Source organism: Musca autumnalis, unplaced genomic scaffold (assembly GCF_047663935.1).
Source record: "Musca autumnalis isolate F117 unplaced genomic scaffold, ASM4766393v1 scaffold_4, whole genome shotgun sequence".
In the NCBI taxonomy this organism is placed as follows: Eukaryota; Metazoa; Arthropoda; class Insecta; order Diptera; family Muscidae; genus Musca; species Musca autumnalis.
Genome location: NW_027411977.1, coordinates 140261694 through 140280711, shown reverse-complemented (window position 1 = coordinate 140280711; position 19018 = coordinate 140261694). Strand labels below are relative to the sequence as shown.

The 19018-nt window shown below is 38.1% G+C and overlaps 1 protein-coding gene across 8 annotated transcripts in view; it reads left to right on the top strand.

The window, feature by feature from the left end:
- klar (klarsicht) overlaps nt 1–19018 on the top strand; it is a 648847-nt gene that overhangs the window by 162596 nt on the left and 467233 nt on the right. For 3 of the 8 annotated variants that reach the window (XM_073982967.1, XM_073982966.1, XM_073982972.1), the window contains one exon: nt 13448–13485. The exons of the other annotated variants lie outside the window; for them this stretch is intronic. The gene's annotated coding sequence lies outside the window, so the exon portion shown is untranslated. The remainder of the gene's footprint in view (nt 1–13447; nt 13486–19018) is intronic. 8 annotated transcript variants of the gene reach the window in all.

Sequence of the window (19018 nt, the reverse complement as noted above, 5' to 3'; positions counted from 1 at the left end):
TATTGAAATTATATACTTTGTGTCAATATTTCATATAAAATCAACTAAAAACCCTTTAAAATAGTTTCATGTAAGGCTACACAACATTTTTTAATTTCACGAAATGAAATCCTGCGTACGTCCCTGGGACCCATGCGGACCAATTTTTGGTGTAAAGTTTCATACCCCTAACGAAGACTTAATACCACATTTCAGTCATTTCGGTGGGATTTTTAGACCACAAATCATTGCATATATTTTTGCATATGGTTTTGCATATGCTCAATTTTATGCAAATATGTAAAAATATGTCAAAATATGCACGATATGCAAAATATGCAAAAATTTCTGGGCCTAATTCGTGTTATTTTGTGATAAAACTAGTTTCTGTCTAATCAGATTTGCTCTACGACCATCCTAACCATATATGCATTTGCATAGGATCCCGCTGTCTATTGATAATATACTATCTTTTGACGGGCTGAGTTACTAGCCCAACGCTCAACCTCCGTTTTTTATGAGTCTTATAAGTGAACGGGCGGCACGTATTAGCTCACTACCTTTAACGGGTGTTAGAGACAACTCCACAGGTGACACCACAGTGAGGTTAGTGTTCACTTGAGATGAAAGAGGAATCAATATAAGCAGCAATGGGCAACGACACACATCCGTGCATACTTTCCTATGCTTATGAGACGCACACGTACACTGTAGGCAACAGCGTGTGCCTTCGTTCTATTGAGGCATTTGTTGTGGTTTATTATAATACAAGCACACAGTTTAGTCTTTACTTGTGAGGGTGGCTAATACTGATATAAATACGTCTTGAACTTTGCCATGTTAAGGACGGTATTCCTTGTGGTAAAAAAAACCTTATCCACCTAAAACTGTGTAGTCCCCTATATAACGGTACCGATCGGTTTCAGGTTCTTATTCGCATTTTCGCCCCAAATTTGCTATAGGATTCCCAATTGCCAGAAAACTTCCCCACAACAAATTACGAGTATATCATTTACAGAAAGAAAATAATTTTATTTCAGTCTAGAATATTAATAATAGTGTAGTTCGACCGAATTTATATGTTTCAATAGCTGAGTTGTTAATTGAAACGTATCTATAGTTGAGCTAATACAGTAGCCCATCCTGAGACTCGAAATCACAACATTCGGTTGCTTTCTGGACTTTTTTCTCATTATTTTGTGATGGGAAAAATAAGTTAGTTTTCTTTGAAAAATATTAATGAGTAACTTTTTATTTTCTTCAAGACTGGGAGTTTACACATGTTCATATTATTTGCATTTTATCACCCGACTCGGTATAAAATCCCATTTAAACACTCTCACACACACGTCACATTTCACAACTTTGTGAATTAGGTGTACCTGAGAAACTACACACGTTCATAATTATTTAATAATTCAATTTATGTTGTTAAACACTTTTGTTGTTGTTTTATGACTTTGAATGTGTGTTTGATTTGCGAAAGTTATCTCAAGTTTAGGCGAATGCGCGCTTTAACACTGCCAATAATCCACCATCACCATTTATCTAGCCATTCATCCATCTATCCCGGCATCTCTTTAGCCAGTCTTACAGGCAAGCGTCTACATGATGAGGCCTTTCAAAATCTGTGCACTCACAAAATGTTGAAGTGGAAGGAAATCATTTGTGCCCCATATGAGAGCTAATTGGTGGCGAAGATTTGTTAAGAAATTTATTTATGAAGTTTATTGGCCACTGCTCACCTTCTCTTTTCCTCTTTTGCATTAAAATCATCAAAACACATATCCTGAGCTGGGAAAAACACATTTACTTTACTTGGCCTAGTCATCAAATCATTATTAACATTTGACTGAGCTAATAAAATTCAAACTGTGCTTATTTTAGGAGCTAAATTACAGTGCAGAGATCACAACCCCACCAAAGTCAATTTAATCATTATGATGAAGCTTAATGTTTATACTTGTGAGTTTTGTATGTTAGTCATGATTTATATTTAGATTAATGATTGTGGTGCTGCTAAAAAACTCCAGTAATAACAGCAGCCAATTATATTATAAAATATCCGGATATGTGAAAATAATAAAAAATTAAAGTAACTACAGATTGGATTGTAAAAGAGAAATTACGAAATAAAGAAATTGTTCTAATTTTACCGATAAAATCATTAACTTGAAAACAAATACTCTCTCTCTGGTCCAGTGAATTTTGCCATTCTCTTTTGTCCAACACCTTAAAATGTACAAAAACGAATCGCTCACTAATTTCAAAGTTGTAGTTTCTAATTTCCATCAACTTTGGCTGCACATCTGCCACACCCACTTTAGCAGATATTCTCGACTTTTTCAAATATGTCTCTTGCCGTTTGTAATATTCGACACATTACGTCAATGTAATCTCGTTGGTTCTTTTGGTCATACCAATGTAATACTTGACTTGGAACACCTTAATTGCGTAGGGCTGTTGAAAACAGCCTTGTAGTCGTCGAAGAAATGGTTATTATACTATACCTACTTCTCTTGAGCCTTCTCTAGGATGCATGTTAAACAAACTTTTTTCATTTCTGTGAACGAGCATAGAATGTTTAGCTCCAAATCATCAGCTATGTGTCCTCTTGAAGACGATGGACATATGTACCTTATCAGCGGTTTGCCTCGAGTCTTAATGAGGCGTGCTAGTAGCTTATTGTCCCACGTTGCCTTATTATTCTTCATTTAACATCTTTCTGGTTAGATGGTACACATTCTGTACAATTTTCTGGGGTTGATGAGATGACATCTTTCTTATATACTAGATTTTCTCGTTACAGCAGGACCTCAAAGCCTTTATGTTTTACTCTTTGGTAGTAAATTGATAAATGAGGGACAGATTAGATCTCACTCTCATTTTCACATAGGGGAACTTTCAAATGTGGTGATTAGACTGCTCTACCAGAGTAGCACTCTTGGTACACTCTCCCTAATTCCCTTGTTTTATGTGACCAGCGCCGATTAGTATGGAAATACAAATGGAAATAGTGTAGACAACAAAAATTAATCGGAGACTTTTTCTTGTCGAAGATAGGCCTTAGCCACCTTACCAAAATGATGGGAAAGTCCATAAAGTGACAAAGGCATCATAATCTTCCGCCTCTCCCGCGTAACGCTGCAAACTCTCAATAATACGTCTCGTAATCTCACGAGACCGCCACTTCAAGAATTATAAGTTGTGTTCTGAACCTTTATTCACCATGGAAGCGGCAATATATCCCGAAATGCCTGCTCCGTTTGTTTTTGATATGTATCGTGATATAGAAAAACCCCGGGCCATAGATCTGTTCCGTTTGCCATATCCGCATCCAGCATATGTCAACTTGGGTGAGATGTAATGGATGTAGGGAATGGGAAACTTCAGAAATGCATCATTCCTGCAATTCAACTACAACGGTCCCCTCAACAAACCAGAGAAATTGTAGACTTTAAGAGTCGGAGGAAAATCATGGTTGCCGCGGTCTAGGAAACAAAGCCTGTAGCTTGCAACGTTCCGATGGTTACAATGTTTTGCGGAAGGATCGTACATGAAGCGGAGGAGGAGGATTTGTCATCCAGTACAGACCTACATGGTAGCAGTAAAGTGTTGGACTGCCGATGTAGAGTTACTGAATGTGTACTTACCGTCGATGAATAACTGTGTCCTACGTCAAATGCCTGACATTAGTATGCTATTGGAAGGCAATAACCATCTGGTTCTGGGGACTTCAATGCTCACCATGAGCATTCCATTTTGGGCAATGACCAAAGGGGTACAGCGCTGGCCGAGCAAATTAACGGTGAATGACGACGTTCCTACGAGGGTAAGTTGAGATTGTCACACCTCGCCAGATATGACTATTGTGACACCTTGTCGGATAAATGACGTGTCCTGGCAACCCGCCATTCCCCATGGCTCAGACCATCTTCCGCTCATCGTCTCGGTAAACAGACCACCCGTCTTCATAACTTCTGACCACCGTACTTTTCCAAACCATGGAAAACATGATTGGCAAGGATTCCGGAGAATTTAGCAAATCGCCGTTTCAAAAAGCTATCCATTCCCTGAGATCCTTGGGTAGCTGATAGAATTTTCCGGGACATGATCACAGCTGCAGCCGCTCGCTACATACCAGCTGGTTGAATACCCGAAATTATACCAAATTTCCCAACATAGGCTACGGGACTAGCAAATGAGCGTGATGAGCTTCGTCGTATGAACCCTGAAGACCCAAGGGTTGAATAATTTACTCTTGAAGTCAACAGGCTGGTAGGCGAACATAAGCGGAAAAGGTGACTAGACCACCTGAATCAATGCAACTTTGGTAACGATTAAAATTAAATTGTGGGCAACGCCTAAATCACCCTCGAATCCGGGAAAGACAGAACGGCTGTTACATTCGGCGAGACATTTTAACCGACAGTTTATAAAGTACAAGGAGAGAAATCGGGCGAAGAGGAGTGTGCAAGGCCTATAAGAAGAGCCCTCCCAGTTACCAACACAATTTACGATGGGCGATGTTGTAGACGTCATCCGAAACTCGAAATCATTCAACACGATATCTCTGCATTGCCATGCATAAAAAACTGGATAAACCCGGGGTTGAGTATTTTACAAGTATCCTCAATCTATCATACTAGAAGTCTGGAAAGTTAGCAGGGTGGTCCCGGTACTGAAGCCAGGCGAGGATGCTAGAAGAGGTGAATCAAACAGGCCGATCTCCCCCTTGTCGCCAGTAGCAAAGATTCCCAGTTGCCCAACATCAGCATGGATTCCATATTCACATATATCAGTCGAGGACTGAACCAGAGCAGGCCTGGCGACCGATCAGTTACGGTGGCTGTATCTATCGAAAGCTGTGATACCGTAAACTATGCCAGCTGTTTGAGGATATTGGGAAGACTTCCCTTCAACTATATGTGTGACGTAAGTCGTTTATAGAATTCCGAAATAACAAGTCCAATAGCATGAAACGGGGAGTTCCTCAAGGCGGGTTGATATATCCGGAACTGTTTAACCTCTACATTTAAATGTGATAGGTCTACATAGTTGACTTAGAGCAGTTCTTCGATCTGAGAAATATTAAAATATCCACCTCTAAATCCTCTGCCATTCACTGTGCTCACCACCTGGTCGGCTGAAATGAGGCTTCCCCTAAGAATATTGGTCAATGGTGCGCTGATTTCGACCACTAACTACCCCAAATATATTGAGTGTAATGATCGACAATACATCCGCCTCAATTCATATTGGGCCCACACGAGACGCTGCATTTGTTTAGTTGCCCAGCCAACCCCACTCACCTGTTTCATGATTCTTTATGGACGCACCCAGTCCAGGTTGCAGTATATTTGCTTAGCAAATACACAGGTTTTTTCTAGGAAAGGTATTCTGCAAATTAATCCAGCAATGATAAACCCATGGTGGATGGTCACTGTTGTGTGTCCGTCTTCAAGAAGAGCGGCAGCAATTATATTTATTTATTCTTTGGGGCATTACGATAAAGATCAGTTAGATCATATTTATGATATAAGATATCTGACCTGGAACTTGAATAAATTGAGAAATGTCTTATTAAATTGAAGAACGCTGCCAATTTTGTCACCATTATGTGGGTTGTGAAGATTTAGGCTTATTCTTATTAATACGAGACTGACTCTGAACGCAAATTATCATAGTAACCGCAAACCAAAGATCCATTGTGTTCATCCTGTAAGTAGAAGAGAAATATAGAAAAGAGTGAAGAATATATAGAGCTTCAATTGATTGATTGAAAGCTGTACACAATCTGGTTGGAATTAGATAGTGTTGTAACCGATTTCGTGAAAATTCCCCTTTGGCACCATACAGATTACTATAGAAAATAAAAATAGCTTAGGGGGTAACATTGTTCGATACCCATAAAATTTCATACTTACTCGTAGAGGTTTTGGATCGTATGCCAAAGCATTTCAATAACACTGTGCAACAAAATGGAGGTGAAAGTCTGGGGCACGGAAAATTCCTCTTGTGGAAGAAAGGCCATTGTGAGTATATTAGAAACCCCGAAGGACAGATCCGCCGTGAGTCGAACTTCCGCGTTATGGCGTGATGAAGTTTTTTCTAGAGACCCTGTAAGCCATCTCTCTCTTTGACAACTAATCGATTTTGTCGCTTTTTCGTGGTCGTTTTGTGCACAAATCGATTAGTTGTCAATGAGAGCCGACATTTTTGCAGAACATTTCGAAGCTGAAAAACGACATTTTGTGGTAATTTTATAGCGGCTCTTAAAATAAAGGACGAAAAGGCCATTGAAGGAAGCGAGTTAGAAGGTCGAAGTGCTCTACGAAAATAATCCTCATTCGATTTGGCTGAAGACATATCATCTCAAAAATAAGTAAACAAAGATGCTTACAGGTTCTCTAGCAAAAACTTCATCACGCCATAACGCAGAAGTTTGACTCACGGCCGATCTGTCCTTCTTGATTCTTAATATACTCACCAAGGGCTTTCATACCCAAAAGGAATTATCTCTGGCCCAAAATTTGTGTTCACAGTGTAATTTGTTTTTGAACAGGTTGATGTAGGTATATTCCTTATATGGTCTCAGTCAGTTTTGATTGAAAGATTTTACATACACTTCATCCATCTTATGGTGAAGAGTATATAAGACATGACAATTGTTCAAGTCAATATTGTCTTTCGGAGGCACTAGTTCATTACTGCTGTTTTCATCAAAAGGCCAATAAAGTTGTTATCCAACGTAGACCCCTGACTTCTTCAATGCACATACAATGTACATTCGTATGTATGTAACGAATTGCGTGTTGGCAACTCCATTCGAAACAAGCATGTCTAAATTCATTTTGGGTTTTAGTGGATTTTCATTTAATTTTAAAACAGATTTGTAAACATTATGGAAACTCTCTTTATTTTCTCTATGCATCGTGCCGCCGACTTGTGGTCGGTTCAGATTTGGATATAGCCCCTATATATATCTTTCCCCTATTTTGCTATAATTCGCTCAATTTTTTATGAATAGCCTTCAAATTTAACATGTAATATTTTCTTAGGCCCCTTAGGAGCTCTACCGATTTTCACTAAAATCGGTTCAGATTTGGATATAGCCCCCATATATATCTTTCCCCGATTTTGCTATAACTCGGTCAATTTTGATCGAATAGCCTTCAAATTTAATATGTGATATTTTCTTAGGCCCCTGAATAGGTTCTCCGATTTTCGGTTCAGATTTGGCTATTCGATCAAAATTTACCAAGTTATAGCAAAATCGGGAAAAGATATATACGAGGGCTATATCCAAATCTGAACCGATTTTTGTGAACATCGGTAGAGCTACTCAGGGGCCTAAGAAAATATTACATATAAAATTTGAAGGCTATTCGATCAAAATTGACCGAGTTATAGCAAAATCGGAGAAAGATATATATGGGGGCTATATCCAAATCTGAACCGATATGGACCAAAGTTGAAATTTTTCATTCCTATGCCCTTTCAAGTACTTGTGCAAAAATTCATCAACCTAGGTCAACTCCTTCTATTTTTGTCCACTTTTGTATGGAAGCGGCAACACTGTGCGACGCGAGGACATCATCATGAACCTGACAACATTATTAAGCGTCTGCTGGCAAACGAAACGAAATGAATGTGTTCGCATTGTGTTTTAATTTTAGTTTAATTTTGCCTTGTTTAGCAAAATGTTTTGCTGGGGAGAGAAATGTGGGCACAGTATTTTGAATATCGAAAATATTTAAAAATGTAGAACGGATACAATAAACTTGGTTTAGGTTAGCAAGGAAAATTGTTGATACCAAGGAATGATTTTGAGGGCTCCAGTCCAATCATCTATCCGGGGAGGAAATCTTAACAGGTTTGGTGGAATAAACAGTTAGAATCTCTTATTAAAACAGCTGGGAAATCTTATAATCAAGCCCGTAAAACGAAATTCAGTAATGATTGGGATGCCTATGAGGTTAAATTCAATAAGTACAAGAGTGAAATCGAGAAGGCGAAGCATTGGGCCAGTTTTAAAAGTTTAGAGTACCAAAAATGTAGAATATTCAAACTTTGGTTTGTCGGCATTTCTCGATAAAGAGGGGACCTTCAATAATGTAAAGCTTGAATATATCCATAACTCTCCCAGCAAAAGAGTAATTTCCTTGATAAGAAGAAGGAGAGAGTTCCGTGAGGAAAGCTGTCAACAGATGTTTGACAAAGGTCGTGTGGACTCTGTGTGTTTCGATTAGGTGAAAACTAAGCTTATGCTGATAAGTGGCAAATTTTGCCAACGTTGTCTGAACTTATGCAAGGTGCTCTGCTACAACTGTCAGGCAAGGCCTATGACAATCGTCTTGCAGTCCACTCGGAGAAGATGAAACAAGTACTATTCACTAGAAAATGCAAATTCACGAATTCCAACCACCATTTTGGGACAGTGGAACTTTTTCCGGAAGCTAAATACCTCGGTAGAATCCTGGACCATCGTTTGACATGGAAAAGGATTACCGAGAAGCAAGGTATTCGTTTCTTTTATTTTCATTTCTGATAAATAATTAAATTCGAACTCGTCTTAACCTATGGTTGTTGCTATTGTAATAGTGTTTTTATTACATGTTTGGACGTTAATTCTTCAGCTTAATCTGGCTTTAGGTCTATCTCCAGTTATACGAATGTGATTGCTTCGATGGGATGTAACCACAGATCTACTGGGGTTAGGAGTAGGTTTGGCAGCGCAGTTGTACCACATGCTAGATGTTTTGCACGATGTCATTAATCCTTTCCCTACACGAATTTACACGCTCGAGACGGAGCGTAGTTGAGTCAAAACTACTCTGGTTTGTCATGGCAGCTGACGCCCCTCACCAGCGATAGATGGGGGATTGTTGTTTATGCGACTGCATCCATTGATCTAGGGGTTCTCTCTTGTATCGCTGGACCTCTCTTTCTAGATCATGAAGATCCCTCCTGACATGCCTGGGTGCTATAACACCCGAGCAAGTACTGCGATGAAAGCATGCCATTGTGTTCCTGTACTGGAAGAATCATTGTCTCCTCATGTGGATGGTCCACTGAAAACATTAGGAGGTACCCTGTTGCAGTTCTCAGGGCGGCATTCTTGAATATTTTTCCAGCGCTTTGCACTTATATTATCGCGTTATATGCTATCAACAAGGTTTCTTTATCTGCACCCCAAGCGATGACACCTAGGGACTTGAAGAACTTGTTTTTACATTCCAGCTTGTCGTAGATAGCTGTGGCATGCGCGGACGACATGAATATGCTGTCGAATGTGACCCCTTGAATTTTGGGGTAGTTTGTGGTCGGAATTCTGCTACCATTGACTATGACATTCAACTCTCTTCTCACCTGTGCCGTCCATGTGGTGAACAGAGTGGAAGTAGATTTAGTGGCGGATATTTGCATATTATTCGCGTGGAAAAGGGTGGTAAGATCGGTCAAATAGGAGATCAGCCTTTCGCAAATGTCATCAGGGAAGGTACCTGACGCTAAGATCGTAAAATCGTACGCATACGTTACGATTTCAATGGCCGGAGCTCTGTTCAATGTTTTCAAACAGCGTGGAGTGCTTGACAATATCAAAGACTTTTGGTAACTCAAGCGCCACCATCACTGTTCTATCACACGGCTTTCTCTGTTTAAGTCCTAAACAAATGTGTGGAGATGGCATGCAGCGCTGTTGTCGTGCTGTGCTGCTTACGGAATCCATGCTGATGATCGGCAACTCGATAGCTGTTTCTGACGCTGGGAAGGGCTAAGGCCTCAAGGGTCTTTGCTACGGGCGACAAAAGCGGAATCGGCCTGTACGATTCGTCTTTACTGGCATCATTGCCTGGCTTCAATCTGTCCATTTTCCAGACATTGGGAACGATGTGGATGGCTAGCAACAGGTTGAGAACTTTGGTGAGACATTCCCGGGAGTCGAGTCATCCGGCTGTTTCAGTTTTACCATGGAGATTCCATCAGGACTCAACGCTTTGGATGATTTAGCGTTCCTGATGACATTCTACAACAACATCCATTGTAAATTGTGGTGGTTCCTCCTCGGTAGAAATAGATCTAATGCGACTTAGTTGTCTTTTCTTCGCCCTGTCACTCCCCAGGTGCTCTACAAATTGTTGATTAAAATAACTTGCGCACCTCTTCGAATCAGTTAGCGTAACGTAGCCAAACGTGACTTAAGTTCAATCGTCCTTCTTTCCACGGTTTGAGAATAACTTTATCGGTGCCCACAATTCAATTGTTCAGGCTCCAATGTTGCAACTCTTCAGATGATTTAATCACTTGTTGATCGTGATGAGCTTCCTCGTGCCAATCAATGTGACCCCAGAGTCAGAGAGCTGACTCTGGGGTCACAGTGATTGGCACGAGGTTCAGTTCTTCTACTCGAACATCAGTAATGTTGAGCAAATCTCTGAAGCGGTGATTAGTGAACACTCGGAAACTCGGCCAATTAGCTTTGCCATAATTGAGGAATGTCCGGCGTTCAGAGATGATGATATCGGTCACTGTGGTCGTTTCCGAGGACCGAATGCCACAACCGGTCCCCAGGACCAGGCTGTTATGACCTCCCATAAGCTAATGTAGGGCCTATAACCAGGAGTACATCTATTTATCGGCGTGATGTATACGTTCAGCAACTCTACCTCGGCAGTTCCACACCTGACTGCTACCCACGTACATTCCATGTACGGGTCATTAGAGCCAGGTTGAAGCGAGATAGGTCTGTATTGAAAAGACTGGTGCAATAGCAAAGCTAATTCTGGTGCGAGCCTTCCTCTGTACGTTGTAACCATCACAACGCTGTAAGCTGCAGTAGTTGATTTCCTGCACCACAGCGACCGTGATATTCTTCCGAATTATGAAGTACACTACTTCCTCGATCTTACCTCGGAGTCCATTGCAATTAAATTGCAAAAAGGATGCATTTTCTGGGATTGGAACAACAACGGCTGGTATTAAATGCTACTGGTGTTGCTGTTATTGCTGCTCCAGACATCTATTGCATCTCACCGAAGATTGGGTTTGGGTGAAGATACGGATGTGAGAAACCAAGCACATATGTATTGGTCATGGTTTTTCTCCGTCCCGGTGGTACGCATTCCGCTCCCAACACAGAAAAACGATTCAAATATAAACATGTGTGTTGTGGTTCCAGGTCAATCCGGTAAAAGAGAACCCGCCGCCGTTGGATTGACCTATGGTGGACTTGTCTGGTGACAAGCACTTGCGAATAAGTGACTACTATTAAACTATCAAGTGTGCAAAGGGCTGTCTAAAGTACTCATCAAGCCGCTTTGAACGTTATGCTAGATCTCCAACATCAGGAGATGCTAGTCCAGTTTCAGACTACGAGTGCGGATCCGACAGTCAGGATCGTGTGGATTTCACATTTTGGACATAAGAAGGTTAGCTTGAAGCAATCGACAGGAATTGCATAAGCGATTATATGGCCACCTCCTTTAGGTTTGGCTCACTCTCCGTAATTTTCCAAGCAGGGACTTTTGTGCCGAAGCTAACTCCTCTGGACAGTCTGGCAATATACACAGATGGATCAAAGATGAAGGAAGGCATTAGAGTGGGCGTCTATTGCGAAAATCTACTGATCATTTAAGTTTAATGAAAGCTGTAGAGTCTTTAAGCAGAGATCCTTGCTATCAGGAAAACTGCATAATTGGTTAATGGACTTGATATCTGATATACGTAATATCGTTGAGCTTTGCTGGTTTCCGGGGAATGGAATAGAAAACGATATAGCAGATGAACTAGATCGAGGTGGGTCTAACTATAACTTCGTGATCTTTATTGAGAAGGCTCAACGAAGATGGCTTAGGTGACTTAAATGGAGGAGATCTAAAGGAATCTGTCCTGGAATCATTCAACGTTGAATGACTTTCCTACTCTCACTCGATAAGTTAGGGATAAAAATAACTGTGGAACTTACTACCGATTACTCTGGGACCTACTTTTTATCGCCGAGTCCAAACAACGTGTCTTAATACGCCACATGTAGAGAAGGTTTTTATGACTGAAATACTTAAGAACTTTAAGCCTGCATTACACTGAAAGAATTTGCCACCGCCGAAAATTTCGATGTTGCGAACAGGTATTGAACGGCAGAACTTTTGATTGCAAGGCTGACGTGCTTACCACTGTACCACGGTGGCTCCATAAATCCCATTATCAAAATTTGCCAAAAACCTATTAAAGCTTGACAAAGCACACAACCCTATCCAGGGGCATTCGCAGGGTGTTTTCAATTACACAATGTACATATTTCCCTATGCATCATAATTCCGATTTTTTTCAATTCTGTGACAACTATTGATTAACAATTTTAATTTTTTTTTCTGTCTTCGTAATCAAATGTATCATTAAGATTTGATTGCGTCACGCCCCAATATGGTGTGACTTCCAAATACTGTATTCCATAATGTCATTCATATCCTCCTCAGTTAGTGGCATGACCAACCAATTACACTATCCACACATTTAACGTCATCATTTCTATTAGAAAAATGTCTTTTCATAATTTGAAAATTTGAATTGCATTTTCATTTTCCAACATTTTATTGTGCACTCGTTTATCATCAACAAACGCCATAGTCATTGGTCGGTCTGTCGGCCTATTCAGTGCGACAACGTGCGTCCATCGTCTTAGCACTGAACCCAGTTTAAGTGGATTTTGACCAGCATTACCAATGAAAAACAAAAAACTTCATTTTATAGAGTCATAAATTTTCGAAAATAAAATAAAAACAACGGATAACATTTATGATTTGTTCAATTGTTCCAGAGAGAGCCCGCACACACACTCGCGGGTAACACTGACTGGCTCACAGCCAGCCTGTGATCATAGTGGCTAGCGGCGGCCTATTAAAAAACACTTTTTGTCAATTCATACGGAAATCAAGTTGTGTGGAAAGAAACAATGACTCAGGAGTTGTAAATTTTAATATAACTTCATTTGTTAAAATGAATGAAAATAAAGTGTGAGTGTGTGTGTGGCTGCAAATGCGTGCCTGAGTAAATCAAAATTATGTAAAGAAAAAACACATTTATTTCTCTAGTCAAGTCTCCTGATCAAAAGTCAAAATACTTTCTAAAATATTCAGCTTCCGCCGGCAAATAACGTCACTACTTTGCCAAAACGTTGCAGAAAAAAATGCGTATTCATTCATTCATCGAATTGTTGCCAGATTTGATTTGATTTGTTTCCATTGCAAGCTTTTAGTTGGACATATTTGAAAAGTCAGAGAGACAGGCAGATAGACGGAAAACCTGACAAGTAGAAATTCCAAAATGTATGAAATACGGGGAGTTAACGTCACTACACAAATAAATATTTACTTTTTTAGACTCTGTGGGTAATTTCCTTTGATTTCATTATTTAATAGCGAGCAGTGAAATATTTTAAATCAATATTTTGTCTCTTTATTTGTAGGTATGCCGTTTTATTGCTGGGCATTTTTGCTTCTGTGTGTAAGTATTCCTCTATCATCATGTGATATTGGACCAAAAGCATTGAAAACATATATGATATATCAACACATACATAATAACGATATACATATGTACTAAAAAAACTGATTTCCGCCCCCTCCGAACTCTTACATTTTTGTCCAATCTTAAATACCTTGCTTTTTACATTGTGATATCACCAACGTAATCGCTGTAGTAAACTAAACTATGACGATGTCGACGTCTGCTTAACATAGATTGGCCTGTACATACTTTGCCGGACTTATTTTCGAACACACCAAGAGATCTCACCTGCTTGTGCAATGCTTCAGATCTCACTGGGAGTAACAGCCCTGCCAGCTTTTGGAAGTGACAAGGAAGATAAAAGAGGATCGTTGTTGAATTACACAAACAATGCCTTTTTCATTTTTTTGATTATCTCTTATCGCGTGTACAGACACTTCTAAGTGAAAAATACCATTGAAATATGACATATTTTAATTAATTTATTTATTTATTTGTTTATTTATTTACTTACTTATTTATTTATTTATTTATTTATTTATTTATTTATTTATTTATTTATTTATTTATTTATTTATTTATTTATTTATTTATTTATTTATTTATTTACTTATTTATGTATTTATTTATTTATTTATTCAATTCTGAGACATTTAAGAGCTGTTATTGATGCCCGAGGTGGGCATACGAAATACTAGAACCAACTTTTCTAACAATACAGTGTAAGACTGAAAAGTTGTGCATTTTGCAATTCTTTAGTTGACAGTACAAGCAATGAGATATTCTTTGTTTTTGCAAATTTTAAGAATATTTTTAGTAAAATTTTACTATTTTTTCTTTTATTTTATTAATAAACATGTGTAAGAATTAAACTGTTAACAAAAATATTAACAATGTTAGTTATTTATTCCAATAGAACCTTATTAAAAATTTTGTAATAATATATGGACAGATCGAATATCAGTTACACAACCAAAATCCTTTTCCCCAAAAAGTATGTCTTTTGGGGGAATTATGGGTCTGTAATATAGGTATGAAATTCAAAAAAGTGATTTAGATTAAACCTCAAAAGTGTTGCGGAGGGAGTAAATAAAGACATGGACCTTCATATTCTATTTTGGAAGTAGATTTTATTTAGAGAGTCATTCCTTTGGATAGATACCCAGCAAAAAAGTCCTCCCAAAATCATGAGTTTTGTAAGGGATTTTTGGCAGCCGTAAATACTCACAAAAACTCCCTTTCTTCCCCATTATTTTTACAAGGGCATGTCGCAGTCAGTTTCTAGTTATTTTATGACCACTAGAATAACTAGTTATTCTGTGGCCACTAGAAGTTGAAAAGTAAGGTGAAAAAATTCTATTTTTAGAACAGTTTATGTAGAGAATTTGTTTTTAATTTCATCGCACTTCTTACTTTTATTTTACTTTATTTAATTTCGCTGTCTGCCCGAATTGAACCCACGAACCCTCTGATTTCTGGCCGAAGGCACTACACCAGACATGACCAAAAAGAGAAGGGAGAAAATGTGAATGTATTCAAAATATTGGCAACTTATAACAGTGTGTTAGAACGTTTGTATTCACGCCATCTATAAAACAATAACAAATCAAAACATTTGTTCTCTTTTGTACGCTCTTTCTGTGGATTTGGGTCATGTGCGTGTAAATTGCCGAAAATCATCGGCACCGCCGTGCCAAATGTGACCATGCTTGCACTACACACTGTGCCACTCACACGAATATTAAGGGTTGCTTAAGAACTTAAATGTGCAGTGCACATGTGCACCACGAACTGTTATTATACCCTACACCACCCCAGCAAAATAAATTGGAAGTAGTGCAATGTAGACTAGTTCTTTCACGGCATGTTTTTATGCAGTTCAAACGGTGTCGTGAAAAGGGCACTCCATTCCTCACATTTTAACCGCATTTGGATGCAATCCAAAGAATCACATCCATTCGTCACATTTTAACAACATCCGGAGGCAGTTCAACGGAGTCGTGAAAAAGGCACTCCAATTCCTCACAATTTAACAGCATCCGGATGCAGTGCAAACGGAGTCGTGAAAAAGGCACTCCGTTCACTACATTTTATTAGCAGTTGTTAGAGATCCCTACATGTACATAAATCAGTTTATACATCTCTACAGGCAGCGGAATAAAAGAGATAATCGCGTTTACATTTCCAAACATTTGTTAATACAAACTAAATAATATTTAATTTGTGAACATTTTTCCGGTAACTCACGAGAAGAAAATTTCCCAATGGGGTGCTGTTGGAGTACATGTCGAAATCTTAACTGGTGATGGGAAGACAATATCAAACCCATTTAGCAGAAGAAGCAAAAGCACTTAAGCTTGGATTAAATAAAGAGCGAAGGAACACACATGTTTGCTATTGAATTCAATAGAGAATTTTCATAATTTATGTTAATTTAATAAAGTTATTAATATTTTTGTTTTACACAAATAATAAATGCATTTTATTTTGTTATTCAAAACACGTGCTATGGACTGCCTCCTATTCTACCCCAAAGGGTCAGTTAAAATGCAATGCCAAAGGGTCAGTTAAAATGCAGTGCCAAAGGTTCAGTTAAAATGCAATGCCAAAGGGTCAGTTAAAATGCGGTGCAATGGAGTGCCTCTTTCCGGGGTCACTCCCTTGTAAAAATCATGAGTGAAAATGCATAATTTGATGCACTTCCAAATCACTTGTACATATCATTTAACTGCCTCTTTGGAGGCAAACTTTTCGCTGGGACACAGTGGTAAGGGGTATTATGTCTTTGTGCATTTGTATGTAAAATACAAAAGGAAACGAAATAGACCCACAGTTCCTTTTGGGGATATACATATAATCACTTTCTGAGTCGATTTATGCGTGTCCGTCCGTCTGTCTGTCTGTCCGTCCGTCTGTCCATGTATTTTTGCAACATACAGGTCATATTTTTTGTCCGATTCAGCTGAAAATTGGGGACTACAACTTTTTTAGCCATAGGAAGAACGCTATTGCTTTTGGTGAAAATCGGTTCAGATTTGGATATAGCTCCCATATATATTTTCGCCCGATTTCACGTATTTGCTGCACCAAACACGCTATATACGTCCAATTTTGATGAAACTTTGAATGTGTGACTGAATTTTGTCTACAAATAAGTGTGCAAAATTATATTGAAATCGGTCCGGATTTGGATATAGCTCCCATATATATTTTCGGCCGATTTCACGTATTTCCTGTACCACACACGTTATATACATATGTCCGATTTCGATGAAATTTGGAATGTATGACTGAATTCAGTATAGAAATAAATGAGCCAAATTATATCGAAGTCGGTTCAGATTTGGATATAGCTCCCATATATATGTTCGCCCGATTTCACGTCAAGGGCGTAGCCAGGATCTAAACTAGGGGTGGGCTAAATGCTTGTTTTTCGTTATATGTATAATTTTTACATTAAAATATTTTAAACCTTTACTTTACTTACATAATGAAAAACAAGTAATCACTGCGGTGGTTCCATGTGGAACCACTTTTAGTGTTTTGCGATTCAGCGAAAAAACACTACAAACATAATATTTTGATATTGTTGAAATTGTTTTCTAACAGTAAACACATGCAGCTAATTTTTGCTCTCTCTTGCGTTTCGGGCATCCGAGTTACAGGTGCAGTTCTAGAAGGAAGTTAAAAGTGTATAAAAAAGAATTGAACAAAAAAGTGAAAAAATGAGTTCTCGCAAGTGGCAAGTGTTTCTCTAATACGATTCGAATTTAAATTTGTTCGAATTACTACTAAACTCCTGTCGTTGTAGAAAATATTTGTTTGATTGAAAACAAAAATGATTCAAATATTTTTCAAAAAACAGAAGTTTGTTAGTAGTTCGAACGAATTTGTATTCGAATCGTCGTAGTGAAACAGGCCATTAGTTTTTAAAAAAAATGTGTTCCGCAGGGACGCACTATAAAACCGTCAAAACAATAATATAAAAAGGATTATATATACAGCTGTGTTCAAAATAATAGGAGTGCTCATTCACACCAAGGGAATGGTCGAATAAACATGGTTAAACTTACCCATTTTGGTTTATTTTGAATTTGTTTAACATTGTTGACATCCCAACAGTTAATTCATCAGCAGAAATGTGGTAATCTGTTTTAAATTATTTACTGTTTACACCAACATTATAAATCGCCTTCAAATTTGTTGTTCAAAAAAATAGGAGTGCGGAAGAAAAAGGACAATAAAAATATTTTTAGTTGAGTTTATTATCAAAAGTGTCTATATTTTAGTTGACAGTAGTGAATCCAATAGATTTTATGAGATTTGATGGCTGTTGGAAAACAAAAGTTCTTTGGGAGGTAGCCTAAAAACAGGTGATTGTCCTTGCATCGATTTTTTCCATAAATTGAGCACTTATTGGGTAACTCAATGGATTTTGTAGACAGAACTTTAGTGATTAGTGTTTTTATGCTCTGACTGTTATCTCGAACAATATATAATGATAGGTATCCCAGAAATTTGTGTATTTTGATCCTTGAGCCAAGTTAAAGCCGGTTTCCGTTACCTCTTTACGTAAGAATCGGTTAAAAAAAGCGTATCTATAAGGCATTAATTTCTCAATCAAGTGATGTTTTGAGGTCCTTAGAATCTTAACTGCACGCAGAATTCATTATATGGTTCATTTTTGAATAATTGGATGATTGGCACATAGGAGACATTTTTCAAAACGCTTTGTTGAGAAGGAAACTTTAAAGACAAACTTTTGAAGTTGGCCTAAGATTATTTTTATTAGGTTTTACATCGTATAATAAACAGTTTTCTAATGAAAATAACCTAAATGAAGTATTTTTGAGTGAAAAACGTAAGTTTATATTGAAAAATATATTACGGCGTATACCAACCTTAGTGCAATCCCAGCCTGCCTATCACTAAATGGTCCAAATTACATTTCAACCGTTCACGTTTTAAACATTTTTTGAATAGAAGCGAAACTGATTGCATATACAAGGTTGGCATCCTAAGGACTTTTAAATATTATTTGGTTAGGGGAATAAATTCCTTATAGATACGATTTTTTGGACGATCCTTGCCTTAAGGGCTAATGTAAACTGTCCTTAAACTTGGCTCTAGGATCAAAATACACAAATTTATGGGATACCAATCATTATATATTGTTAGAGATAACATCCACAGCATCAAACAAATCTAATCGTTAAAGCTTTTGTCTACAAAATCCATTGAGTTGCCCAATAAGTGCTCAATTTATGGAAACAATTTCTGCAAGGACAATCGCCTGTTTCTTGGCTACCTCCAAAGGACTTTTGTTTTCAAACAGCAATCAAATCTCATAAAATCTATTGGATTTACTACTGTTAACTAAACTATTGACAATTTTGATCCTAAACTCAACTAAAGCTATTTTTATCGCCATTTTTATCCCACACTCCTATTTTTTTGAACAAAAACTTTAAACACGATTTATAATGTTGGTGTAAATAGTAAATAATTTAACACAGATTGCCACATTTCT